The sequence below is a fragment of the Phyllobates terribilis genome, unplaced genomic scaffold (assembly GCF_046119375.1).
Source record: "Phyllobates terribilis strain yellow unplaced genomic scaffold, ASM4611937v1 Scaffold_5__5_contigs__length_657084704, whole genome shotgun sequence".
In the NCBI taxonomy this organism is placed as follows: Eukaryota; Metazoa; Chordata; class Amphibia; order Anura; family Dendrobatidae; genus Phyllobates; species Phyllobates terribilis.
Genome location: NW_027362765.1, coordinates 571,975,493 through 571,984,342, shown reverse-complemented (window position 1 = coordinate 571,984,342; position 8,850 = coordinate 571,975,493). Strand labels below are relative to the sequence as shown.

The following is an 8,850-nucleotide window of genomic DNA, read 5'->3' as shown; positions in this document are numbered from 1 at the left end:
TGCATTTATCACCCACTCCTAGCTTTGGCTCCCACTCCAGAGAAAAAATACTGACCGAATACTGACCAAATACTGATAGTGAGGCCGTGGCCTAATCCTATCGCTATCAGAAGATTACAGGTCATCATTCCATCATTCCAATACAAGAGCTTTAGGTGAGCTGATAAGTTGATCACACTATTAGTGTTTAAAACAAAATCATGATTTCAATTATCCAACAATTTTTATTGCAGTTAGTAATTGGGACATAGTGTGCCATGTTGGTACAAATATACACGTAATTAATCAGATTATATTATTTAATTATTAAAGATAATAAATCGGATAAATTTCATAAATGACATCTTCTGGTCAGGTCTTCACTTAAACTTGATTCCAGTCTTCAGTTGATCAACTGCCTTTTCTCCTGCATCTTTGGCAACTTGGCATCCTTTGTCTACGGCTGGTATGAAAAGGAGCAAAAAATATCAGTGAATGCATAAGACCTATTTTAGTAAAAGTTAGGTATTGTTTTCACATTTGCTTTGCTTCCTGGAAATCAAATTAAATCCATACTTATGATATTTGTTTTTATTCTTGGATTATATTTGTATAATTTATGTATAGTGGGTACATTTTGTTATACTGAAGTATTCTCTCAATTTATGTGATTGCTCAATATTCATAAGTACATAGGTATGTATTGTGCATATAGAATGTTCTTCACAACTTATATTGATGCCTGGGAATGATCAGTTGAGAAAACTACATGTAGAAATGCAAAAATGTCAAGCCATGTAATCATATCCATTTATTTTACCTTATTAGGATTTTACTGTTCAATAGAATTAGATAAAATAAAAATGTAAATCTTTTATTGGGCATCAATTAAAAGTTGGATGAAGTCATGAGAGGAGCTATCTCCTTTATGGCCCAGATTTAAGGCACCCATACAGATTACACGAGGGTCTGCCCAACCCACCAGTACCGAAGGGTCCGGCCGACAGTCTAATATGTATTTGGGGTCCCTACTGTCCCCCAACATCCGCTGATGTCACGACAAGTGCTGTCAGCAGCCAGGGGTCTTTGTCTTCCTGGTTCCAAGGTGGATGCCAGGCTGTGGGCGGGGTTACCCCTGTGTCACACCCGGCATCCACCGTGCTCTCTGCCTCTCCCCATTCATTGGTAAAGCGCGCGGTGGATGCTGGGTGTGACACGGGGGGTAACCCCGCCCACAACCCAGCAGCCACCCCAGCACTGAGTCACGCCTCACTTGTCATGACATCAGCACAGAGTCACGTGATGCCTGTGAGCGGCCACTGATAGCGCCGCTCACTGGCATTATCTGCAACATAAGGTATTTACAAAAAGTCTTAGGGGCACCAGGGGGATACATTGGGGGGGGGGGGGTATTATAAAGTAGTGTACAACTTTAAGGAAGACAAGAATCTGGTAAAAGCTGATAATTTTGTTCTAGGTGAGATAAGCTGCTGCCAGGAAAGTTTGGCAGCGGCTCTCTTGTAGAAAACACAGAAGCTCTAAGCATAGCGCTTCAGCTTATGAAAGAGTCAGGAGAGATTGCTGCTAGCCGAACGATTGCCTGACCCTTTGTTCAACTGACAGTAATCTATTGTGTATAAGGCCCTTTAATGTGTCCCAGCATTTATTTGGCTATTGTGTTAAAATACATAAGCATGTTTAATAAAAAATGATGTATTCTACGCAAATATTGAAGAACAGTGTGCTGGTGTAAGATGCGCTAAATTCATTAGGAGGCATGTGTCACTTAGTGATTTCAGATGTTGTACGTTACTATGAGGAATGTACTTCAGTTGATAGCTTGACTACATTTCTGTCATAATTTGTCGACTGTGCTCAGTCATGTCCCCCTCTAAGCTAAGGGCCGCCCACTTTTCAATATGTTATTGGAGTTGGCTGTGACTGTTGTTAAAACGTCAAAAGTTGCAAAATTTTAAGCAATTTTACTCCAGAATTCTGGCAAAAACTGTTTGAAGAATTGGGGCATTAACGTTTACACCCATTGATAGTTCTTGGTCAGTTTATTTACTGATATACCATTGGGCCCTGTTCACTGCGCTATCATTGGGCCCAGTTCACTGGTCCACTATCAGACCCTGTTCTCTGCTCTACTATTGGGCCCAATTCACTGCTCTACCATTGGTTCTTGTTCACAGCCCTACTATTGGGCCCTGTTCACTACTCTACCATTGTGCCCTGTTAACTGCTCAACCATTGGTCCCAGTTCACTGCTCCATTATTGGACCCAATTCTCTGCTCTACCATTGGGCCCTGTTCGTTGCTCTACTATTGGGCCAATTCACTACTCTTCTATTGGGCCCAGTTCATTGCTCTACAATTGGACCCTGTTCACTGTTCTATGATTGGGCCCTGTTCAGTGCTCCACCATTGGCCCAATTCAATGCTCTATTATTGGGCTCAACACCATTTTTTCAAAAAGCTACCTTGATATATAGATTCAGAGTTTACTTACCTTCTTTAGCAACTTTCTGACCTTCTTGTACACACTGGTTGGCAGTGTCCTGGACAGTTTCTTTTCCTTGTTTTACTGTAATATAAGTGGCCAGGATTACAGTATGCCCATTTGATTTGCATAGATTTTATTTCTACGTTGGCAGCACATTGCTGGTGCCCATAATTATGTCTATATTACATTCAGTAGCTAGTGCATGTTTGCACTGTGTAAGATGATGTACTCATTACACAGACTTATTATCACAGCATATTTAGTACCCAATACTGTTTCATTGTTTGATTTCTATGGCTAGCCTAAGGTGGAAAGACAAAAAGTAGACCAACATCATACATAATTGAACATCAGTTTTGATCAACAGTGCTTCTTTGTTAAGCAGGTTTGTCCGAGAGAAGCATGGGTAAGTGAGTGCATGGGTTCAGTATTTACAGACCAAACAGTGCTGGGTGTGGTGCCTGGGACAGCATTTTGGTGCATATGTGATATGGGTGGAACGATCATGAGCTGCAAAGACCATTCATTCAGATAGAGGTGTGGTTCAACTTGATGAAAAAAAGCTTTGCTCAAAATTAGAAAATCAAAATCCTCAGGGCACACCCTGGAACACACAATTTCGCACAGTTTAGTGTCATGAGGGTCCATGAAGCTTATACTATGGCTTCAGGATCTACATTGTCAAAAGCAACTAATATTATACACCTAGTTTTCCAGCTACCTTAGTCGTATCAGTTGTAGATGGACGGCCACAAGGAATATGCAAACTGAATTGAAACATTCATAGTATGAAAAAATTAGCTGCTGCATTCCCATAAGCTTAGGTTGGATGTATACTTGCATTTTTTTGTAAGTTTTGAACCAGAAACAGAAGGGACTACAAAGCTAAGGATTATCAGTATTACTATTTCTATATTTTTTTGTTTTGCATCTCCCCTTTTCTTTCCCATTTCTGTGACTGGAAGCATTCGGGTTTGAATCCCGAGATTTAGACCACGTTCATACGTTCAGTATTTGGTTAGTTTTTAGCCTCAATATTTGTAAGCCAAAACCAGGAGCGGGTGATAAATACAGAAGTGGTGACGTGTTTCTATTATACTTTTCCTGTGATTGATCCACTCCTGGTTTTGGCTTATAAATACTGATGTAAAATACTGACCAAATACTAAACATGTGAATGCGGCTTAAAGTCTTTTCTGATCATGTCCAACTGACAGGATTATAGGTGTCATTACTAGAGAACACATGTACAGGGGCGATTATAGGATTAGTGCAAAGGGGGCTCAAGAGGTGAGCGGGCTACTTCCACCTCAAAAGCAGCCAGCAGCTCCAGTCACGGACACGGAAAAAGGTGCATTATGATGAAGAATTGGACTGCAAAGGGCTCATATAAAGCTCTTACATAGGGGCCATCTTCAGTCTGTCTCTGCACCTGCATGGGTACATGGGCCATGCACCTATGTGAGCAGGAAAAGTTTCAAATGCCAGAACATTTGCAGTCATTGACAGGTGAGCTCTTGATTATAGTAAGGAAACAATATCAAATACACACGAGGTCAAAATTGTTGGTACCCCTCGTTTAATGAAAGAAAAACCCACAATGGTCACAGAAATAACTTGAATCTGACAAAAGTAATAATAAATTAAAAATCTATGAAAATGAACAAATGAAAGTCAGTCATTGCTTTTCAACCCTGCTTCCACAGAATTAAAAAAAAAATTAAACTCATGAAATAGGCCTGGACAGAAATGATGGTTCTTCTTAACTTAATATTTTTTTGAACAACCTTTTGAGGCAATCACTGCAATCAAACGATTCCTGTAACTGTCAATGAGACTTCTGCACCTCTCGACAGATATTTTGGCCCATTCCTCATGAGCAAACTGCTCCAGTTGTCTCGTGTTTGAAGGTTGCCTTTTCCAGACGGCATGTTTCAGCTCTTTCCAAAGCTGCTCAATAGGATTTAGGTCAGGGTTCATAGAAAGCCACTTCAGAATAGTCCAATGTTTTCCTCTTAGCCATTCTTGGGTGTTTTTAGCTGTGTGTTTTGGGTCATTATTCTGTTACAAGACCCATGACCTGTGACTGAGACCAAGCTTTCTGACACTGGGCAGTATATTTCTCTCTAGAATCCCTTGATACTCTTGAGATTTAATTGTACCCTGCACAGATTCAAGACACCCTGTGCCAGATGCAGTAAAGCAGCTCCAGAGCATAACAGAGCCTCCTCCATGTTTCACAGTAGGAACAGTGTTCTTTTCTTAACATGCTTCATTTTTTCGTCTGTGAACATAGAGTTCATGTGCCTTGCAAAAAACTTCCATTCTGGTCTCCTCTGTCCATAGGACATTCTCCCAGAAGCTTTGTGGCTTGTCAACATGTAGCTTGGCAAATTCCAGTCTGGCTTTTTTATGATTTTTTTTCAACAATGGTGTTCTCCTTGATCGTCTCCCATGAAGTCCACTTTGGATCAAACAACGACGGATGGTGGGATCTGACACTGATGTTCCTTGAGCTTGAAGTTCACCTTTAATCTCTTTAGAAGTTATCCTGGGCTCATTTGTTACCATTTGTATTATCCGTCTCTTTGATTTGTCATCAATTTTCCTCCTGCGGCCACGTCCAGGGAGGTTGGCTACAGTCCCACAGTCCCATGCATCTTAAATTTCTGAATAATATGTGCAACTGTAGTCACAGGAACATCAAGCTGCTTGGAGATGGTCTTATAACCTTTACATTTAAAATGGTTGTCCAGTACTTTTAAATATATGCCAATATGTTTTAATGATAAATAAAAGCTTCATTCCAATTACCTCCCGATGCTGTTTCTGCCTGTGAGTGGCGCTATCGGTGGCCGCTCATCGGCAGCACATGACCCCCCGCTGACGTCATGTCAAGTGAGGCGTGACTCAGCTCTGGAGTCCCCGAGGTGGCTGCTGGGTTGTGGGCGGGGTTATTCCCTGCTTCACACCCGTATGTACATTTGCAAGTTATTCAACTCCTCACTATTCAGCTCTATTTACATGAGGTAAAAAAAAATCTTTATTTTCTTTCTGAAGTTTACCTTCTCCATTTATTCTTAACCTTTTTATATTACTACTTCTTCCCATTATCGCTATGAAATTACTAAATTATAATATAAAATGTTAAAAAGCTGCTTTACCAATGATCAGGTAGGTTGGACTAGACAGTACTATATTACACATTTGATTAAATGATTTGTGAAATATTTTAGTCTCGCATTAGATGTACAGCATACAATATATGCCTTTATGTGGCATTCAGCTATTTCTGTGTTTAAAAAGCAAGGCATGCAAATTAGCCAGGACTAGTCCGGCAGGGCATAGATTTCACCAGACTAGTCCTGCTACAGATCTCGCAGTCACCCTTAAGGAAGCATGATTAACATTGATCACACAGGGGCCTTCATTATCTGGACTCAAACACATGAATGTGATGTTTTGCCTTGCTGGTTATGTGCAGTAAAGCTGGGTGTACACTTCCCAGCTTCATCAGCGCACACCTGAAATGCGGGTAGTTATTGGTGACTCCTATCTTGCTTTGCAGCCAGCCGCAATGGGGCAGGATCAGTGACACTAATGCCTCTAATGGCATGAGCAGTATTCCAATGAAGCCGGGAAGCATACAACCAGATTCATTGCACATGGCCAGGGTGGCTGAATATTGCATTCATACATGAGAGTTGCAGAGCCCTCGTGGGGAAGTTGCCTGTGTGATGAATGTTATCACACTCCCTCGTCATTATTATAAGATTAAAGGCAAGATTAGTCTGAGTGAATCAATGCTTGCTGGACCAGTCCTGGCTAGTTTGCATACCATGAGATAGATTTATAAAGGACCTTCTCGTAACCCCAAAATAGACTAATCTAACGTTATGGTGATGGTTTAGAAGAGGCTGCGGAGATGACAGGTTCTCTTCTAGCCTTTGTCGATTTTAAAGATCTTTTCTGGGCAAAATGAAGCTTTCCCCAGTGGCTTTGCATGTTAAAAAACAAAGGTAGCTATACTCACCTGAAGACCACGGCCCCACTATCAGTATTTGGTCTGTAATCGATCAGTATTTTTTCTCAGGAGTGGGTGATAAATGCAGAATTGGTGACTTGTTTCTATTATACCTTTTATCTGATTGTTCCTCACCTGGTTTTGGCTCCCACTCCTGAGAAAAAATACTGACAGAATACTGACCAAATACTGATAGTGGGGCCCTGGCCTAAGGAACTTACCAAGATCCAGCACTGGCCACTCCATGGTCTGCTTTAACACTAGCAGGAAGTTGTCAAACCAGCTGCAGGACCACTGGGACCTGTGATTGGCCAATGTTTCAGTCCTGCTGCTGCTTTGAATGGTGACGACTTCCTGCCGGCATAAACGCAGACCATGGAGCGGCCAGCGCTGGATCCCAGTAAGTACCAGAAGGTGAGTATGGCTTCCTTTCTTGTTTTTTAAAATACCAAGCCACTGGGAAAATCTTAATTTTGTTCTGACAACAGCTTTAAAGGGAATCTGTCACACATTTGACCTATCTAAATTATTAATATGGGCATACAGGCTATAGAATGCTGAAAAAGTCCTATCTGTATGCCTCATATCTGATGCCTTGTTGTTGAGAAATCATCTTTTATCACTTTATATAAATGAACTCTTCCAGGCGATGGGAAGGAGACTGTCTAGAAGATAACTCTGCCTCCAGAGTTTATTGTGTCAGCTGACACAAGGTGAGGATTTAATACTGGAGATAGGACCATCCTGACTGGGTTCACCTTGTCGTGGTGGAATGGCTTTCACACTTTTTTATATCAAAATAGTGATAACTAAGTACCCTATGTTATTTACATGTACTATTTTGCTTTGCTTATTTACTTACTACAGGGTACATGGTCATTTTGTTTTTTTTTCTTGGGAAATGGTTATTATACAGTACATGTATACCAACTCATGCTCTTGCTCATTTCCTTGTTTTCACTGATATAAATAATGTAAACACAATGAAGCACATGTATACAGTAAATATAAAGACATTCATTTTTACCGTGGCTTTGGCACATTTATGGCTTTAGCACACATGTAACATGTCCTTTCATACGTGTATAATGCACTTAAAAATGGAATAATACAGTAGCAAAGCTTTTAAATGGGAGTTATTTGTATTCCATATCCAGTGGCCGCACACATAGGATAGCTCTTGGTTCCTTCATCTGTCACTTATATTCTCAGGTGCCCTCATAACAGGCACCCATGTTTATATGACTGGAAAAAGGGGGCCAGCTGCTGCTAGAGACTTGTGACTAGTAAATCATATAATAGTTATTTCCAGTATTTTCTTACTCATTAGAGTAAGATATCAATGTCTTTACATATTAGACTTTTTTGTTACATTAGTCTCATTTTGAAATTCCAGCTGACAAGTGTCCTAATCTAATGTGTACAGACAGATTTCCATTCACTTGACAGTACTCAATGTGACAGTACATGTCAAATTATCGCTGCAACGGATAGTATATCAGGTAGAAGAAGCTATCCATACATGTACATATATTTATCATAAAATATACCAACTTCAATATCTGTGCAGAACATGTGATAATTTTTAACCAGACTGTAGTGAGAATCACTGTGTAAACCCAGTCTAAAAATTGTATAAAACCTCTTTAAAACTTTCTAAATAAAAATGTTATAATTTCAAAGTAGACAACTAAAATAATGGAAATGAGGCATTGTCATCTTTAAAAGTCTGGGGATGCAGCTACTGTTAGATAAGTAAACTTTGCTTACCTATGTCACTGGTATTTAAATCAGTTCCAACAGCCTTTTTTAGGAAAGACATCTTAAAGTCTGAATTGCTTGATTGTGATACAGCAGGTCCCAGCAGAAAATAAACCAAACTATTTAGCAGATTTATCAGTGGTGTGTTTTTATGTAAAGACCTATGCCCCACCTTGTGCCTTTAGGCAGAACATCTCGATTGGTCATGATGTTAACAGACCATGGCATCTGTATGGTTGTCATAATTAGGGAATCAACAAGTGGCGGAATAATTTTTGAGCAACATTGTTTTCTATTCCCTGCAGGCTAGGCAGATGGTTCATACTGGAAAATTCCACCCAGCTAGATAAAGGCTTGCTTCTGGCAAAAAATACATTTTCTGTGTTTGTCTGGTTTTAGCAGAGTCTGGATGTTTTGACATTGCCCGTCCTTTAATTGTTTTGCTTCTTTATTTCTTTTTATTGTATTTTAAATTCAATTTTAAAAGGCTGTAGGCATGTTACAATGGAAACGAGTCTAAACAAGCAGTGTCTACGCAGTCCATATTAAGTCGAGGAGCTAGAATCATTTGAGGATGTCA

At 40.1% G+C, this 8,850-nt stretch overlaps 1 long non-coding RNA gene across 1 annotated transcript; it reads right to left on the bottom strand.

Moving 5' to 3' along the window:
* Nucleotides 1-204: 204 nt before the first annotated feature.
* LOC141271345 (uncharacterized) lies at nucleotides 205-8,434 on the bottom strand. Its single transcript, XR_012321908.1, has 3 exons — nucleotides 8,280-8,434; nucleotides 2,492-2,566; nucleotides 205-442 (listed from the first exon to the last, which is right to left on the bottom strand). It is a non-coding gene; the product is annotated as an uncharacterized lncRNA (long non-coding RNA).
* Between the last annotated feature and the right edge of the window lie 416 nt (nucleotides 8,435-8,850).